Genomic DNA, 19,368 nt, shown 5'->3' on the forward strand with positions numbered 1-19,368 from the left:
TGTATGCCCCGCCGACTGAGCCACCAGCCGCGACATCTTTCCTTTTTCTCAAGGTAGGCGTTTTCGCTGAATCCCATACATTCACCGTGTTGCGTTTCCGCTTATGCTGGTCTCAGATTATTTCTTGGTTTCCCTTTGATTTCTTTTCTGCCCCAGGGGTGTTCACGACTGTGTTGTTGAGTCTGCCGGCCTTTGCGAATTTTCCTGCTGTTACACGTTTCACGACATGGTGGTCAGAAAAGCTACTCGGTATGAGGTCAGTCCTTGTAAATCTGTTAAGACGTGTTCGGGCACCCAACCTGTGATGCTTCCTGGTGAGTACTGTGTGTGCGGGGAGGCCGGTGGACCCCGCCGCTGGTGGGCAGGTGTTCCCGCGTCTGTAGGACGAGGCGCTCCGCTGTGCGTTTTGGGGCAATGCTTCCTTACTGATTCTCTGTCTCCTAATCAGGAAGTTGAAAGTGGGGCTGTGGCTCCTACTTTAAATAAGTAGAAAAGGGCCCTTCTATCTTTGTTTAACTTGATGCAGCAAGTGGAGAGAGAAAATGTTAGTAAGATGAACCGTGGTTCATTTCAAGTCACATGAAATGTGTGTGAGTGTTGGGCTGTAGAGAGGCTGTTGTTCCCATTTAGTGTGGGTGTTCTACCCTTGTATCCCTGGAATGGCAGGTAACCCACAGAAGGAAACAGTGCCTACCCTAAAAATAACTCCTCCCACCGCTTAATGGGAACTTGTGATCAATAACTGACATGAAATCTACCTTGTGAGTCCACAGGAGGCTTACCAGTGGTGTTCCATATTAATGCAAACCTTCCTTTCAATGAGCAAACAGGTGCACAGAGCTTACGCTCCTCAGGTGGGACAGAGCTCCTAAGTGGGTGATTGTAACACAGTAGGAGCTTTCAGGATGCGAACTACAGAATCCTTGTGTGCTCAGGGATGAAGCCTCTGACCCTTCAAGGTTCCACTGTCCTTTCCATATCACAGACTGGGGAACAGGTTCTCGGAGCTCCAGGGTGTGTCCTAATGTCCCAGCACCATTAGTTATCACCGAGAACCGAGGAATAAGAAACAAGACCCATACTGGATGAATCCAGTTGATGGTCACAAGCTACTCACTACGTGCTTCCTGTCTTGTGCACACAACAGTCCCCTAACACGGACCCAGTTTTCCCAAAAAGCAAGAAAGTTAGTAACTCAGAGACGTTTTTCTCGGTATCATTTACTTTTCCTTTCTGACAGTGGCTTTTCAATCCTACAGTAACGATTAGGATTATTGCCTTTGGAAGACTTTGTGTCTCTTATCAGAACAAGTCTGTCTTTCTCTTGGATGTCACAGAACCTTCATTTTCACTCATAAGTGCTCAGACCAGACTTTAACGCATCCCCCAAATGGGCTGTGGTCATTTTTGAGCTCAGAAACCCAGTTTAGTTGGTTCTGGATTTTATAAATGAGAATCAAAGAGACAAAATGTAGGAACTCAAAATCTCAAAGAGATGTAAAGCAATCTGCAATGATTTAATGATAGGAGGGTTTAATGGGCATTATTGAGGTATAATTGACTAATAAAACTATGCATAATAAAGGTGTACAACTTGATTTAAAAAAAAATTTTGGTTAATATACAATGTAACATTGGTTTTGGGAGTAGAATTCAGTGATCACTTACCTACGACACCCAGGGCTCATCACCAGAAGGGCCCTCTTTAATACTTGTCTGGATTGGCTGCTTTGAGTAGTGATTACTTTTCCGTGTGGACTGAGTTGAGTGGGAGACCACTTTGATTAAAGCTCTCTAGGAACTTCTCACCATGTTTCAATCTGTGGAATTATTAATGACTAGAATTCTTCGGCCAGTAGGCATATTTTCTATACTGAATAGAATATCTGAAGACATTGTAGGGACAAGCTGTGTATCTGAATGGCTACTGATTTTTTGGAAAAGCATTTTGCGTACTGTCACTCTAAACATAATACCGAGTCCTTATAAGTTGGATATGTATTCTCTTGCAATTTTAGTTAGATAATCTTAAAATTTGTGTATTTTTGCATTTCCATTTAACCTTATTAATGCATCATAAGGGCAGACAGGACGGCCATGAACTGTAAAGCTGGTACACTGTATTCTCGTTGTCTCCTCCCACATACTCACTCATGAAGCACATGTTTATCTCCTACCCATTATGTGTCAGCCACACTTTAGACCGAGAAAGGCATGCTTCTGAGTTCACGGACTCTGTATTCTGATGGGGAGTCAGAACATGAAAGTAAATAGAAATACAAAGTAATAATATGAGATTGGAATATGAGTCCTATTCCTCCTGTGGAATAGGACTGTGTCTCCCTTTTCAGAAGAAAAGGCCTGGAATCCCTTTATGAGGTCCTAGAACAAACTGGAGTCCTCCCGAGGCATGGACAGCCTCTTCTTCCCTCCAGGCCGCGCTCACCCGCTTGCAGTGTCTTATCAGAACAAAGCCCTGAGAACCACAGGGGAAGAGGCTCTGAAAACCATCTTTTGTTAATGACTGGGGTCAGGTCTTTTGCCAGTGTCTTGCTCTCCCAGAATGTCCCTCCAGTCCTGCATGGACACGAGCAGAGGCTCTTCAACACAATTCTCGCCCCCATGGCTGTCACCAGTCTCTAGGTTCTCTCTGCTGGGATTCCACTCACATGGTGGCTCTGGTCTTTGGGCACTCCCCGCCCCATCTTGGGTGTATACTTGTCCCTAATAGCCATCAAGTGACTTGCAGTCTTGTGCTCCGCTGGTGTCCTGAGCACCTTTCCGTGGGTCCTTCTCCTCCCCAGGACAGTGGGGAGGATGCTCAGGGGAGGAGCCCCCAAGATCACTGGTCCTTCCTGTCCATCTGCTGGATCTCCAGGGTCTTCATTAGTATCCATGTTCTTGTGAAAGCCACTGGTCTCCAGGACATGTACAGCCACACCCAAGGCAAATGGGTTTGCTCATCTGTCTGTCCTAATATAAGTCTTGTCTTCTTGGTCCATCTCTGAGGCCATGTTTATTGGCCTCGTGGTCTGACCCAGCGGCTCCGCGGTGCTGTTCCTGCACCGGCACCCCCAGACAGTGCGGTGTATTCACATCCCCAGTGGTTACCGCGGGGTCCCCCGGAGACCAGAGCTGCCCCCAGCATCCCAATGCTGGTGACCACATGTGTTGTCTTCTACGTGTGGAATTCCATTCTCGCTTTTCCTGTCCTCGCTCTAATAGGCTCTTCTCTGGGGGTGACGCGTACTTCTCGTGTTCTGGTTTCATGTTTTCCTATTATTTGCCCCTTACTGCTGCTCCTCAGGGATTCTCCAGCTCCTAATTTCTGCTTTTGAATGTTGAAAATGACCATTAAGAACCTAAATTTATAGAAGTCAGCTTCAACAATAGCCAAGATTATGCTGTTCAGTAATCATTCACCAAATACCAGGTTTTTTTTTACATGAAATACACAATGATCTTTTTTTATATCTCTTTTTAAAAATTTTTTTAAAGATTTTATTTATTTATTTGACAGACGGAGATCACAAGTAGGCAGAGAGGCAGGCAGAGAGTGCGAGGAGGAGAAGCAGGCTCCCCGCTGAGCAGAGAGCCCGATTCGGGGCTCGATCCCAGGACCCTGAGATCATAACCTGAGCCGAAGGCAGAGGCTTTAACCCACTGAGCCACTCATGGGCCCCCATCCCATAACTTTTTGAAAAATACTTATTTATTTGAGAGAGCACAAATGGGGAGCAGCAGGGAGAGGGAGAGGGAGAAGCAGGTTCCCTGCTGAGCAAGGAGCCCATCCTGGGATCATAACCTGAGCTGAAGGCAGATGCTTAACCAACTGAGCCACCCAGATGCTCCTGCTGCGTCGCATAAATTTTGATGTGTTGTGTTTTCATTTTCTCTCTTTTTTAATTAAATTAATTTATTTATTTTCAGAAAAACAGTATTCATTATTTTTTCACCACACCCAGTGCTCCATGCAATCCGTGCCCTCCATAATACCCACCACATGGTACCCCAACTTCCCACCCCCTGCCACTTCAAACCCCTCAGATTGTTTTTCAGAGTCCATAGTCTCTCATGATTCACCTCCCCTTCCAATTTATCCCAACTCCCTTCTCCTCTCTAACACCCCTTGTCCTCCATGATATTTGTTATGCTCCACAAATAAGTGAAACCATATGATAGTTGGCTCTCTCTGCTTGACTTATTTCACTCAGCATAATCTCATTTAAATTCACGCGAGTTAGCATACAGTGCAGTTTCAGGAATAGAATTCAGTGATTCATTACTTACATATAACATCCAGGGCTCGTCACAAGTGCCCTTCTTAATCCCCATCACCCATCTAGCCCATCCCCAGTGTTTTCATTTTTATTTGTCTCATGATATATTTTTTAATTAAAAATTTTAAATTATGTTCAATTAGCCACTATATAGCACATAATTAGTCCTTGTTGTAGTGTTCAGTGATTCATTGCTTAAGAATAACACCCTTTGCTCATCACAGCACGTGCCCTCCTCTATACCCACTACCCTGTTACCCCTCCCCTCACCCTCTGCCCCTCTGAAACCCCCAGATTGTTTCTCAAGTCTATAGTCTCTCATGGTTCTTCTCCCTCTCTGGGTTCCCCCTGTTCATTTTGCCCTTCCTTCTCCTAATGTCCTCTGGGCTATTCTTTATGCTCCACAAGTAAGTGGAACCATATGATAACTGACTCTCTGCTGGGCTTATTTCACTCAGCATAATCTCTTCCAGTCCTGTCCATGCTGATACAAAAGTTGGGTATTCATCCTTTCTGATGGCTGAGTGATATTCCATTGTATGTATGGACCACATCTTCTTCATTCGTCTATTGAAGGGCATCTTGGCTCTTTCCACAGTTTGTCTATTTTAGACATTGCTGCTATGAACACTGGGGTACATATGGTCCTTCTTTTCACTACATCTGTATCTTTGGGGTAAATACCCAGTAGTGCAGTTGCAGGGTCATAGGGTAGCTCTATTTTTAATTTCTTAAGGAATCTCCACACTGTTTTCTAAAGTGGCTGCATCAACTTGCATTCCCACCAACACTCTAAGAGGGTTCCCCTTTCTCCACATTCTTTCCAACACTTGTTGTTTAGTGTCTTGTTAATTTTTGCCATTCTAACTGGTGTAAGGTGGTATCTCAATGTGGTTTTGATTTGAATCTCCCTGATGGCTAGTGATGAGGAACATTTTTTTCATGTGTCTGTTAGCCATTTGTATGTCTTCTTTGGAGAAGTGTCTGTTCATGTCTTCTGCCCATTTTTTGACGTGATTATCTGTTTTTTGGGTGTTGAGTTTGAGGAGTTCTTTTTTTTTTTTTAAAGATTTTATTTATTTATTTGACAGAGATCACAAGTAGGCAGAGCGGCAGGCAGAGTGAGGGGGTGGGAAGCAGTCTCCCTGCTGAGCAAAGATCTTGGATACCAGCCCTTTGTGTGTAGTGTCATTTGCAAATATCTTCTCCCATTCTGTGGGTTGTCTCTTTGTTTTGTTGACTGTTTCCTTTGCTGTGCAGAAGTTTTGAGGTCTCACAAGTTCACCTTCACTTTTTTCCTTTGCCTTTTGAGACATGTCTTGAAAGAAGTTGCTATAGCCAGTGTTGAAGAAATTACTGCCTATGTTCTACTCTAGGATTTTGATGGATTCCTTTCTCACGTTAAGGTCTCTCATGCATTTTGAATTTATCTTTGTGTATGGTTTAGGGGAATGGTTGAATTCCATTTTTTTATACATAGCTGTCCAATTTTCCCAGCACCATTTATTGAAGAGACTTTTTTTCCCACTGGATATTTTTTCCTGCTTTGTCGAAGATTATTTGACCAGAGAGTTGAGGGTCCATATCTGGGCTCTCTACTCTGTTCCTTGGTCTATATGTCTGTTTTTGTGCCAGTACCATGCTGTCTTGATGATCACAGCTTTGTAATAAAGCTGGAAGTCAGGCAACGTGATGCCCCCAGCTTTGTTTTTCTTTTTCAACATTTCCTTAGCGATTTGGAATCTTTTCTGGTTCGATTCAAATTTTAGGATTGTTTATTCCAGCACTTTGAGAAACGTCGGTGGTATTTTGACTGGGATGGCACTGAAATTATAGATTGTTCTGGCAGTATAGACATTTTAACAATGTTTATTCTTCTCATCCATGAGCATGGAATGCTTTTCCATCTTTTTGTGTCTTCTTCAATTTCTTTCATGAGTGTTCTGTAGTTCCTTGAGTACAGGTCCTTTACCTGCTTGGTTAGGTTTATTTCCAGGTATCTTTTGGTTCTTGGTGCTATAGTAAATGGAATTGATTCTCTAATTTCCCTTCCTATAGTTTCATTGTTAGTGTATAAGAAAGCAACTGATTTCTGTACATTAACTTTGTATCCTGTCACATTACTGAATTGCTGTATGAGTTCTAGTGGTTTGAGGGTGGAGTCCTTTGGGTTTTTCCATATAAAGTATCATGTCATCTGTGAAGAGGGAGAATTTGATTTCTTCTTTGCCAATTTGAATACCTTTTATTTCTTTTTGTTGTCTTTTTGCTGTCGCTAGGACTTCTAGTACCATGTTGAACAATAGTGGTGAGTGTGAGCATCTCTGTCTTGTTCCTGATCTCAAAGAGAAGGCTACAAGCTTTTCCCCATTGAGAATGAAATTTGCTGTGCGTTTTTCGTAGATGGATTTTATGAAGTTGAGGAATGTTCCCTCTATCCCTATACTTTGAAGGGTTTTAATAAGGAAAGGATGCTGTATTTTGTCAAATGCTTTTTTCTGCATCAACTGAGAGGACCATATGGTTCTTCTCCCTTCTCTTATTGATTTGTTCTATCACATTGATTGAATTGCACATGTTGAACCACCCTTGCATCCTAGGGATAAATCCCACCTGGTCGTGGTGGATAATCTTTTTAATATACTGTTGGACCATATTAGCTAGGATCATGTTGAGAATCTTGGTGTCTTTACTCATCAGGGATATTGGTCTGAAATTCTTCTTTTTGATGGGGTCTTTGCCTGGTTTGGGGATCAGGGTAATGCTGGCTTCATAGCAAGAGTGGAAGTTTTCCTTCAGTTTCTATTTTTTGAAACAGCTTCTGAAAAGTAGGTATTATTTCTTCTTTGAATGTTTGGTAGAATTCCCCAGGGAATCCTTCGGGTCCTGGACTCCTGTTTTTTTGGGGATTTTTGATCACTGCTTTATTTTATTTTATTTTTTTTTAAAGATTTTATTTATTTATTTGACAGAGAGAGATCACAAGTAGGCAGAGAGGCAGGCAGAGAGAGAGAGAGGAGGAAGCAGGCTCCCTGCCGAGCAGAGAGCCTGATGCGGAACTCGATCCCAGGACCCTGGGATCATGACCTGAGCTGAAAGGCAGTGGCTTAACCCACTGAGCCACCCAGGCGCCCGTTGATCACTGCTTTAATCTCGTTACTAGATATTGGTCTATTCAGGTTGTCTGTTCCTGTTTCAGTCTTGGAGGTTTATAGGTTTCCAGGAATGTGTCCATTTCTTCTAGCTTGCTTAACTTATTGGAGTATAACTGTTGATAATAATTTTTGATGATTGTTTCTATTTCCTTGGTATTAGTTGTGATCTCTCCCCTTTCATTCATAATTTTATTAATTTGGGTCCTCTCTGTTTTCTTTTGGATTAGTTTGGCCAGTGGTTTACCAATCTTATTAATTCTTTTAAAAAACCAGCTTCCAATTTTGTTGATGTGTTCTACTGTATCTCTAGTTTCTAACTCATTGATCTCTGCTCTAATCTTAATTATTTCCCTTCTTGTGTGCGGGGTTGGCTGAATTTGTTTTTGACTTTCTAGTTCTTTAAGGGGTGTAGAGAGTTGGTATATTCGAGATTTTTCAGGTTTTTTTTTTTTTTTTTAAAGTAAGGCTTGGATGACTATGCATTTCCCCCTTGAGACCTCCTTTGCCTTATCCCATAGGTGTTGGACCAATGTTTCTTCATTCTCATTGCTTTCCATGAATTGTTTTAAGTTCTTTGATTTCCTAGTTGTTCCAAACATTCTTGAGCAGGGTGGTCTTTAACTTCCAAGTGTTTGAATTCCTTCCAAACTTTTTCTTGTGGTTTGGTTCCAGTTTCAAAGCACTGTGGTCTGAGAATTTGCAGGGAATAATCTTAATCTTTTGATATCAGTTGATCCCTGATTTGTGACCCAGTATATTGTCTGTTCTGGAGAAATTTCCATGTGCACTCGAGAAGATGAGTATTCTGTTGTTTTAGGCTGGAATGTACTGTATGTATCTATGAGGTCCATTTGGTCCAATGTGTCATTCAAAGCTCTTGTTTCTTTATTGATTCTCTGCTTAGAAGATCTATTACTGAGAATGGTGTGTTAAGATCCCCTATCATAAATGTATTCTTAACAATATGACTTCTTATTTTTTTTTTAAGATTTTATTTATTTATTTGACAGAGAGAAATCACAAGTAGGCAGAGAGGCAGGCAGAGAGAGAGAGAGAGAGGAAGAAGCAGGCTCCCCACTGAGCAGAGAGCCCGATGCGGGACTCGATCCCAGGACCCTGAGATCATGACCTGAGCCGAAGGCAGCGGCTTAACCACTGAGCCACCCAGGCGCCCATGACTTCTTATTTTGATTAACAGTTGCCTTATGTAGTTGGCTGCTCCCATGTTGGGGGCATAAATATTTACGATTATTAGATCTTCTTGGTGGATGGACCCTTTAAGAATGATGTGATGTCCTTCTGTATTTCTGACTAAAGTTTTTAGCTTAAAGTCTAATTTATTTGATTTGAGAATTGCTACCCCAGTTTTCTTTTGAGATCTGTTGGCATGAAAGATGGTTCTCCATCCCTTCACTTTTAGTCTGGATGTATCTTTGGGTTCAAAATGTGTCTCTTGTAGACAGCATATGGATGGATCCTGTTGTTTGATCTGCAACCCCGTGCCATTTTATGGGAGCATTTAGGCCATTCACGTTGAGATTGATTATTGAACTGATAAGTTTTTATTGTCATCATGTTACCTGTGAAGTCCTTGTTTCTATAGATTGTCTGTGAATTTCTGTTTTATGTTACTCTTGGGTTCTTTCTTCTTTTATAGAACCCTCCTTAATATTTCATGTAGTGCCACCTTGGTGATCACATAATCTTTTAAACTTTGCTGGCCTTGGAAGCTCTTTATCTCTCCACTGATTCTGAATGTCAGCCTTGCTGGATAAAGTATTCTTGGCTGAATGTTCTTCTCATTTAGTACCTGAATATGTCTTGCCAGCCCTTTCTGCCTTGCCAGGTTTCTGTGGACAGGTCTGACATTATTCTGATAGTCCTCCCTTTGTACCTAAGGAATCTCTTCCCCCATCTACCCTTAAGACATCTTCTCTGAATTTACCACTTGTGAATTACACAGTCACATGCCTGGATGCCTTTCTACCCTCATTGATCTTGGGTATCCTCTCTGCCTCTAGGGCATGAACCCTAACTCCATTCCCCAGATTAGGGAAATTTTCATCCACTATTTGTTCAACATATCTTCTAGTTTTCTCTCTCCAACTCCTCAGAGATCCCAATAATTCTGACACTGGAATGTTTCATGGCATCATTTATTTCTCTAATTCTGTTTTCATGGCTTCTAAGCTGTTTGTTCCAGGCCTCCTCCTGATCCTTTTTTTCCATCAGTTTGTCTTCTAGATCACTAATTGGATATTCTGCCTTGTTTACCCTAGCCATTAGAATATTTAGATTACATTGGATCTCACTGATAGCATTTTTAAGTTCTGCCAGATCAACTCTCACTTCTGTCCTTAGAGATTCTATGTTTCTGCTAATGGTCTTCTCCAACCCAGACATTGCCTGGATAATTGTTACCCTGAATTCTATTTCCGACATATTGTTTATGTTCATATCCAATAGTTCTGTGGCAGAGATCAGAGTCTCTGGATTCTTCCTTTGTTGGGTGTTCCTCCTAGTCATTTTGGTGAGAGGTGGCTGGGAACGTATTAGCTGAATACATCAACCATGATCCAGGCAAGGTGCACTCTGGAAAGTTTTAGAGCAATTGGAAGTCACCACCAGAAAGAATGAAAAAAGAAAAAAAGAGAGAAAGAAAGAGAAAAAGAAAAGAAAAGAAACAGCCAAAATGAACCTCAAAAGTAAGATTTATAAGGTACAAAACCAAAAACAAACACAAACAAAAAGACTGACAAAAGTAAAAGGAAAAAAAAAAAAAGAAAAACCCACCCAAAACAAACCCCAAGAATAAGATTTATATAGTACAAAAACAAATACACAGAAACACTGACAAAATGAAAAGATGGGAAGGGGGTTATAAACCCTCAGCGAGACTGAGGAAGGTTATTTTGGTTCTTCCTGGGTGTATCTTGTTATCTTTGTTAAAGGACTCAACTTTCCAGAGATGCAGGGACATTAAAACTGGTTTATATATAGGGGTAGTACTAAATAGGGGGAAAGGACTACCTTGAAGCTTATATCTATATCTATATATATATTAAAAAAAAAGAAACACAGGTATATGTATGAAAAAAGTTAAATAGTCAAAAAGTTATTATGGAATATGTTGTATTAAGTATCTAGTTGTAATGGTAAGTAGGTTAAAAAAAGAAAAACAAGAATTGTGAGAACGAATTTATTTTTTTAATTTTTTTTAAAGATTTTATTTATTTATTTGACAGACAGAGATCACAAGTAGGCAGAGAGGCAGACAGAGAGAGAGAGAGAGAGGAGGAAGCAGAGAGCCCGATGCGGGGCTCAGTCCCAGGACCCGGGATCACGACCCGAGCCGAAGGCAGAGGCTTTAACCCACTGAGCCACCCCAGCACCCTGTGAGAACGAATTAAAAAAAAAAAAAAAGTTGTATTTATGAAATATACAGGTTTGGGGGCAATACCAGGAGCTTAATGTATTGCTTTCCCCTGATGTTGGGGTTTTACAGTTTCATGGGGACCCTGTGGTGTTTGTCCTCTCAATCTTTTGGCTTGTCTTCTGGGGGAGGGGCCTGCTGCATTGTTTTTCAGTCAGTCTTGCTTGGGCTGAGTCTCCCTTGGCCCCTATCAAGGGACTAGGCTCTGTGGAAACTGGTTTTTCAGGCTTTTGTTCTCTGGAGGTTTTTGTTTTTTTGGCAGCTTTTTGTGCCTTTTTGGAGGGTCAGAGCAAAGTAAACTGTCTGCACCCAGACCTCCATCTCAGAGAGAAGCCTCAGCCTGTTCCCCTCTGGGTGGTCCAGAACATACAGACTCCCCCTCTGCAAACTCCACTGAACAGCGCAACCTCCTATAGGCAGTGTGCTCCCCCAGCCACCATCTCAGTGGTCGCCCGAGGCCCGGCTAGTCTCTGCACCCCCATGCCACTAAAACCATGAGCGGTATTCTGGGTGAGCCTGAACCCAGGTGACTGCTGCTGTTGGGACAGCTGTCTGGGGTCCAGGCCCATGCCCAATGCACTCAGTCCCAGAGGTAATGCAGGTGGCAGAAGGCTGTAGGCCCAGGGACCCCCAGCTGCCCCCCTCCCCCACTGGGCTCAGGCGTGGGTGGGCACCGGCTGTGTTTGCACTGGGACTGTGGGCTTGGTTCTGTGCCTGTGGCCACCTGATCTCACCACTTGCCCCTTAAGACCCTTTGTTCTTTTTGAGTGCTATTAACCAGACTCCAAGTTAGTGCTGGTCCCCAAGCCCAGGGCACTTTTGTGTTGGGGTATTACTTTCCAATGGGTCGCTCCTGGTGACTCCCTCCCCCTTCTGTTTATCCTCCCTAGATATCAGTCCAGGTGTTCCTGATGAAGTCCCAGAACCTGAGTCAGGTTCGGTGGGGTGAGGAGGTTCGGAGCCGACGACTAAAGAAAGAATTCTTAAGACGTCATTGGTGCAAAATGGTGGTTTATTAAAGCACGGGGACAGGACCCGTGGGCAGGAAGAGCTGCTGCTGCCCCGGGTTATGAAGGTGGGCATGTTATATACCCCATGGTTGGGGGGGAGGTGGTGAAGGAATGGGGGATTTCGACAGAGTTCTCACATGCTAGGGAGGGTCTACAAGGTGCCGGGGCGGGGGGGGAGTCTTTGCCATTATGGCTTGATCAATGTCGTCTTTAGGTCAGGCACTAACATCAAGATAATGGGGGATTCTTGGTGGGGCATTATGATCCGGCCATCATTTACATTCCTTTCTACCCCAATCTCCTCCAGTTTATGGTGGGAGGGGGACATTAGGGCTTCAGGAACCAAGAGTTATTTGCCTCTGGAAATTTGTGCTATTGATAAGGTAACCTCCCTGTTTAGGTCTCTAGGACATCTTGTAGAGCAAGGGAGATTCCTGTTCTGCAGGATTGCGATCCCTGCAAGTTAACCATTTATCGTTTTATGGCAGTCAGGGGTGCCTGAGGAATGCCACACATATGGAGGGGAGCGGGAGAAGAGGGGGTGCAAGGCGCCAGCTTTTGCTTTGTCCTCAGCCAGCCTCCTGCTCCCTCATCATTCCCCCCTGAACAATTTTGACCCTTAAATCTTTAAGGTGGTTGAAGGTGGAAGGTCTCATCTTCTGTAACTTCTTCGTGCTGAATAGGGGCGTAGAGCTGTCCCTACCTGCTCGGGTCAATATTGGTCAGGGTAGGAACGTATAAGGGAGTTACGAAAGGTGGAGGCAGCTGAATCCAGCGCTGACAGTGAAGAGGCGTCCTCGCGCGCGACAAGGATCGTCTGTCGTGGTGTAGTCATTGTAGCAATGGAGTCTCGGCACCAAGTAGAGAAACATGGAACAAAGCAACATATTAGGATTAATAAGGCGATAAGAATAAGAAGCCCGAAAAGGAGATTTGACCATAGCCCTCCTCCAAGCCAGGAACTTAACCAATCACTAAAAAAGAAAGAAGGATCTTGTAGGGCCTTAATCTGGGTATTCATATCTTTTATTAGTCCTGTGACATTTTTGTGATAGTCTGGAATGTTTTGATGATTGCACATGTGCCACCCTGTGCTGCTGTCAGGACATCTAAGGCCATCCTATTCTGTAGGACTGCCTGACGTATTTGTGACACTTCAGTATTAAGTAGGGAGATGCTGTTCAGTGAGTCATTGAGTGCCTTTGTAGTATATTTATTAAGGGCTTCTACATGCCACATGACATCCTCTAGTCCCGCAGATGGAACAAAGATGGATGCTAAGTGATCATACCATTTAAAAACAGATCGTGTCCATCTTTGTTTTATGTTGGGGAGATTAGCTGGAGTTGTAATGGTTTTAGTAATGCGCCCATGAATCCAGGCAAATCCTAAAGTACAGTGTCCTATCCACCCTGGAGGAAGCCAGGGCCACAGGTTGGTTCCACATATCCAGTGGGTTCTGTTTGGAGCTGGCCATCTGATGCCAGGTCACCTTGCCCAGTCAGTAGCAAACCAGTCAGTAGCCTGGAGTACTATTACTTGGGAACACATTTCTAGTGAGCCATCCTAGACATCGTGTGTTATTTGCCCAAGTACCACTCGTATGATTCCTTTGTTCCCAGCATAAAGCTGCCTTTTGAGTGAGCTGTCCAATGGGTGTGGGTATGAAACACATATATGTATCCTAGATTTGATATACACCATCCTTAGTATAGCGATAAGGAGGGTTTTGGAACTTAGGCCCATATTTGATTGGGGAGTTACGGCTTGATAGCAATCCCCTTTCCTTCCAAATAGCTCCATGGGCATGTAGTACCAGGAAAGCATATTTGGAGTCAGTATAAATGTTAATTCTTAGACTTTGGCAATTGCAAAGTGCTAGTGAGCACTATGGCACACCTAGCTTTTCTTATTTTTTCTATGAAAACTACTGTCATCAGAAAACCAACTGTCATTCATATTTTTAACAGGGGTATCTTAAATCTGGCCATATAGAATAAGCAAGATCAAATAAAATAAAAAGAACATTTTTGCTCTATAGAGAAAGAAGTACAGTGGTCAGGTTCAGGCATACAGGTAACTAGGTTTAAAGTTTGACAAGTTTTATTTCTGGCATATCTGTTAATATAGCCCAGTATTTAATAAGTTGGCCTCCATCATCCATTGGTGGCCTTTGGCTTCTAAGACAAATCTGGACCTGATGTGACATCATTACAGTCAAGGACTGTCCCATAGTGAGCTTTGAGGCTCTTTTATAGGAGGGCTGTTCCATGCTTAGCTAAAGCATCTGTTTGCAATTGCACCTCAACAGAGGTGGCCTCTAGGATAAATATAACTAAGGGATGAAACCAATAAGAAGACCTTTGAGTGGTCCAGCCTTAACAATATCCTGATTACAGAGGATCATTGTCAAGTGGGAGAAAACTTGTCAAGAGATAAGGGGAGCCCCCCATGAATCATCAAATCCACTCATAAAGAAAGTGGGGTCATCCATTATCTTCACAAGTCCATAGTTAATCCTATGGAGTGGATAGGTTGGCTTTTAGGCAATTTCATTATCCCAGCCACACATAAGGTGTTAGTTAAGTTATACTATTGTAGGGGAATCAATCCCATTTTCCAGTTGTTTAATCATGTGCTGTGGGGTCTGCTAATATCCCCACAAAATAATAAGATCGACTAAAGAAGCTATTGTGCAACTTCTCTGAAGTTTACTTCAAATTGTTTAGCTTAGGTAAACAAACATTTAAAGACAATCAAATCTATAATTTAACATCCATAAAGGTGTGTTACTAAAACAGTTTTTCTCTCTAAAATAACCCTCATTTCCAGAGATAGCCAAATCAGGACTAATTCACTTGTGAAACAAATCCAGTTTTAACAAACTTGGCCTAATTATTTACATAAGCTCAGCAAGAACAGTGACTGTGATCAAATAGATCTTTTAGAATCTGCTTTGCTGGAACTTTGTATAAGGAATCTCTAGGTTGAACTTTTAGTAGCCTCTCCGGGCCAGAAGCCAAGCCCTGTACTTGCCATGAGGCATGCCTGCAATACCTTTGGGCGAATTCCTCTTCCCGAGACTGCACCTACCAAGGAGTGACATTCTTTACTCACCTGGTGAGGCTGCTGGGAACTCTGTAAGCAAGGTATCAGGCCAACAGTCCCAAGGGGCTTTATGGCTCCAGGTTTCATAAAGTCAACCTTAGTTACTTTAAACTGTCTGGTCATATCTGAGTCTTTTCAAATATGACATCCCAGTCAAAGCCTTGGTAAAATAACCCGTGTTTCCAATTCTTTCCTGTTACAAGGAGAACAGATTCTTATTGAACTTATGCAAATGACTGATTGCCATGGAAGAATGAATACTTACTGAGACCTTTTGGTTTCAGAGGGTTCAGATAGAGAGAAAAGTTGAATGCTTTGAGCACTTTTACAAATGAGCACTTTTACATCTCTGTAAAGTTACAGATAACTAGGAGGGAGTATTCCTAGTCTGTAAGAGCAAACAGTAGAGAGAACCAGCAATGTTTAAAGTAAGACAAAACATTAAGAGACACAACACTATAATCTTTTAGTTCATTTAGTCCCATGTTACTAATTCTGGTGAATGCGGCTTTAGTCAGTTCTGGAAATTCTTACCCATTTCAGTTTTAGGATTTTCAAGTATATCAAATATCTGTATTTGTCCTGAAAGTCCTTCATAGGAATATCCTTGAAGATAAAACTCATTTTACCAGAGAATTAAAACAATTATAAATGACAAAAACTCAGAATGGATATGGTTAGAGCTAAAGAGACATGGGAGTTTACAATTTAGCTGCAAGGAAATCAGGTTATTTCTGTGATACATAACATTTCCATAATTACAGTATCAAGCGGTGATCTCTCAAAACATTAAAACTTTAGGAAGTGTGTAGAATCTCTAGAATAGTTATAGCATTTTCCCAAATGTAACCCAAGGTTTATCATTGGTTCAGTAGTACTTCATGAGCAACTTCACATACCAAGGAAAAGCCTGAGTTAAAGAGATTTACGATTTAAATCTTGTCAACATTTGCTAAAATCTTAGAAAGTTTTAAAGCACATGCCTAAATATAATTAGGGATGTTAAACACCTGATAAACAAAACATAGAAACTGGTTTTTCTGGGCAGGCAAAGAGAAAACCATTTACATTTTCTTAACAGCAGATCAATTGATCTAAGAAAACATTGTCCTTTTGAACAGAGAATTTCAGTCTTGTACCAATGTACCTTTAAAACCCACTCATTTCAATCTTAATCCATTCTTGACCATAGCTAAAATTCCTTTTCTGAAGATTTCCCTTCACAAACCTTCTACAACTTTCCTTTGCATTCAGGTTTTGTCCCAAGCCATTTCCTTTTAAACAACCATCTCTTTTAGGACAAAATTACCTTCCTTTACCTTCAACAAAATGTATTCCCATTCCTTAAATCTTTCTTACATATCTCCTACTTTCCTACATACAGAGTTTCCCTTTATTTCCATCAGTCTTAGTTACACTAAGCAGAACTTTGTATTCTTAGAAACACCTTTAGTTATTAACCAATTGTGAACTGCTACAACAGAATTCTTCAGGTGGCAATTTATGAATCAGTTCAGTGGAAAACAAGTTTACCAACAGATTTAAATACTCTTAGTTTCTTTGCAGTAAGAAGTCAAAAGCCCAACCCTACATCCAGTAATTAACGACTTAGCATTTTATCCTGTTTGGTTAAGACCTAGATGTCCACAATTTAATTCCATTTGTCATCCAAGCAAAACTTTAAAACTTTCAGGTTACCAAAGACTTTGAAAGCTACTTCAGCAATTACCCATTAGAAATTTGAGACAGACAATTAACCATCAGTTTAGTCATTTCTTTGCTAACAAATTTTAACAAGTAACACAAGCTTATTTGACCTTCAGTAAACTTTGATAGAATAAAAGTTTCACATTTACTGCTGTAACTTCAAAGACACGTCTTATCTTAATTAAACCAACAAACTTAACTTAGTTCCAATAGTGATTTATGTTCCACCTGGGCCCACTCCACTTTGAATGTTTACCTGAGACATGCGTGGGAAGATCTGGAGTGGGGAGTGTTAGGTCCAGGGGTGCTCTTCTTGCTCCTTGACAGTGGAGAGAGAAGGAGCTGTGGTGCATGATCTAGAGGCCAGTCATGCAGGCTGCACACACGTTGGTACAGAAACACGTAAGGGGGAAACAGAAGAAACAAAGTGCTGCCAGGAGGCAGAGAAAGGATTCCCAGTTTTAGAGCTCATAAGCCCCAACAGAGGAGCAGACACCATGCTTTCCCACCAGCAAGGGGGAAGGGGTTAGGCAGTCCAAGTCAGGCCAGAGAACACAGGGAAACTTCCCCGAAACAAAGAGAGTTTCGGCAGCTGCTTGGGAATATTTCTTATGGTCTCTGTCTCGAGTTAGACCAACCCCAGTTGGCTCCAGTTATAGCCATTAACACGGGAAGTGAGTGAGGGAGAATCCCCCACATCTATTAGGAGTAACAGAGAGAAATAAAGCCAGAATCCCCTTTGCTAGGGATGGCCCAGCAACCTGGGTTTACTAGAAGAAGGCTTATTTACGTAATTACCATCCAATATGTCAGGAGAAAGTTTACTAGATGACTCATTTGGGCAAACACATTCCGCAAAAGCCCCTTAGTCTGGGGTCCTGGTGCAGAGCAATGAAGGCCTAGGTATGAGCAATGCAGGCACCCTAGGTCCATTTGCCCTGCTTCCTGCAGAGGAGATCTAACTGATAGATCCCACTGAGGCCATGCAGTGTTACAGGAGCTCAGTCCTTTCCTAAGTTTTGCAATCCAAATTATTTCCAGTGGGTTAAAAGGGACCCCAAGGTAGAGTCCTTGGGAACTGAAGAAGCCTACTGAGGCCATGCTTCCAGAAAAGTAATGAAGGTCCATTACCAAATCCCCCCTGACTCCTGGGTAGCGTCCCACGCAGGATATGTCAGAGGTTCCTGTGTGTCAAAAGCGACCAGAGGCGTCCCTCAAGATATCGCTATTGATCACCGTCATGCCTTAAAAGGCCCTGGAGGGGTGCCGGCGTCCCTCCACTTCCCCATCGCATCCTAGGCTACAGATGGGTGCCTGGTGAATGGACTAAAATGCTTGTGCCATGCTATCACATGTCCTGAAGACTGCATACTGTTTTGCCATATTAACCCATGGAAATACTAGAAAAGTTTGGCAAGGGGAAATTACTCAATTTCATAGCTTTAGGCGGTTTGCAGAAGACACTGACGAGAAACAGTAAAGATTGAAATCCATCATGGTCTATGCGACATTCCAACACATGTGGTCCTTACAGCCAACTTCCCTAGGAAACGGTCCCCGGTTGCGTTTTAATTCAATCGGGTACTAGTTTCGGCCGGCTTCCAGTGGAGGTCTCGCGGGCAGAAGTGGCTAGACCGGGCATGTGGAGGGGATCACATTAGATCAATCAGGAGGAAACCTCACACAGGAGTCTTAAGATTGGCAGCCGTCCTGGTGACTTAGTTGGCTGTCCCGTGCCCAAGAGAGACAACTTTCTATAAGACCAGGAATAAAGAGAGGCCCTCAAGTTTCTGGGTCTTATTGCCATTCCGGCCAGGGTACTAGCTTACAGCCAAAAGGCAGACGCTCTCCTCCCCATAGAGTAGCCATGGGCAAGAGGATTACAGCCTGAGCAATTGACATGCAAGTGTTCCAATAAGACCATACTCCTTGAAAAAGCCCTGGAATGAGAGTAAAGGAAAAGGAGAGAAGGTACTCACCAATTTTGCACCGAAGCTCAGAGTCCAAATGTAAAGACTCACAAATCTCCTGCCTGGCTCGCCAAAAATGATGAAGTCCCAGAACCTAAGTCAGGTTCGGTGGGGTGAGGAGGTTCGGAGCCGACGACTAAAGAAAGAATTCTTAAGACGTCATTGGTGCAAAATGGTGGTTTATTAAAGCACGGGGACAGGACCCGTGGGCAGGAAGAGCTGCTGCTGCCCCGGGTTATGAAGGTGGGCATGTTATATACCCCACGGTTGGGGGGGAGGTGGTGAAGGAATGGGGGATTTCGACAGAGTTCTCACATGCTAGGGAGGGTCTACAAGGTGCCGGGGCGGGGGGGGAGTCTTTGCCATTATGGCTTGATCAATGTCGTCTTTAGGTCAGGCACTAACATCAAGATAATGGGGGATTCTTGGTGGGGCATTATGATCCGGCCATCATTTACATTCCTTTCTACCCCAATCTCCTCCAGTTTATGGTGGGAGGGGGACATTAGGGCTTCAGGAACCAAGAGTTATTTGCCTCTGGAAATTTGTGCTATTGATAAGGTAACCTCCCTGTTTAGGTCTCTAGGACATCTTGTAGAGCAAGGGAGATTCCTGTTCTGCAGGATTGCGATCCCTGCAAGTTAACCATTTATCGTTTTATGGCAGTCAGGGGTGCCTGAGGAATGCCACACATATGGAGGGGAG

General features: G+C 42.8%; 1 long non-coding RNA gene across 1 annotated transcript; it reads left to right on the forward strand.

Moving 5' to 3' along the window:
• On the forward strand, positions 1 to 11,955 carry LOC132004768 (uncharacterized). The gene is made up of 3 exons (XR_009400637.1): positions 1 to 53; positions 157 to 256; positions 11,759 to 11,955. It is a non-coding gene; the product is annotated as an uncharacterized LOC132004768 (long non-coding RNA).
• The last annotated feature ends 7,413 nt before the right edge of the window (positions 11,956 to 19,368 follow it).

This window comes from Mustela nigripes, chromosome 17, assembly GCF_022355385.1.
Source record: "Mustela nigripes isolate SB6536 chromosome 17, MUSNIG.SB6536, whole genome shotgun sequence".
NCBI classification, from domain to species: domain Eukaryota; kingdom Metazoa; phylum Chordata; class Mammalia; order Carnivora; family Mustelidae; genus Mustela; species Mustela nigripes.